Genomic DNA, 521 nt, shown 5'->3' with positions numbered 1-521 from the left:
CCAGGCTTTTTTTATTGATTGATGGTTAGGGTTAGGGTTGACCAGGCTTTTTTTATTGATTGATGGTTAGGGTTAGGGTTGACCAGGCATTTTTTATTGATTGATGGTCAGGGTTAAGGTTGACCAGGCTTTTTTTATTGATTGATGGTCAGGGTTAGGGTTGAGCAGGCTTTTTTTATTGATTGATGGTTAGGGTTGAGCAGGCTTTTTTTATTGATTGATGGTTAGGGTTGACCAGGCATTTTTTATTGATTGATGGTCAGGGTTAGGGTTGACCAGGCTTTTTTTTATTGATTGATGGTTAGGGTTAGGGTTGAGCAGGCTTTTTTTATTGATTGATGGTTAGGGTTGACCAGGCATTTTTTATTGATTGATGGTTAGGGTTAGGGTTGACCAGGCTTTTTTTATTGATTAATGGTCAGGGTTAGGGTTGACCAGGCTTTTTTTATTGATTGATGGTTAGGGTTAGGGTTGACCAGGCTTTTTTTATTGATTAATGGTTAGGGTTAGGGTTGACCAGG

The 521-nt window shown here is 39.2% G+C and overlaps 1 protein-coding gene across 1 annotated transcript in view; it reads right to left on the bottom strand.

Annotated features, from left to right (window-relative positions):
- Positions 1-521, bottom strand: part of znf423 (zinc finger protein 423) — a gene marked incomplete at both ends in the record, with an annotated part of 12425 nt that overhangs the window by 1725 nt on the left and 10179 nt on the right.

Source organism: Austrofundulus limnaeus, unplaced genomic scaffold (assembly GCF_001266775.1).
Source record: "Austrofundulus limnaeus strain Quisiro unplaced genomic scaffold, Austrofundulus_limnaeus-1.0 Scaffold767, whole genome shotgun sequence".
Taxonomy (NCBI): Eukaryota; Metazoa; Chordata; class Actinopteri; order Cyprinodontiformes; family Rivulidae; genus Austrofundulus; species Austrofundulus limnaeus.
This window is presented reverse-complemented; position numbering and strand designations above follow the sequence as displayed.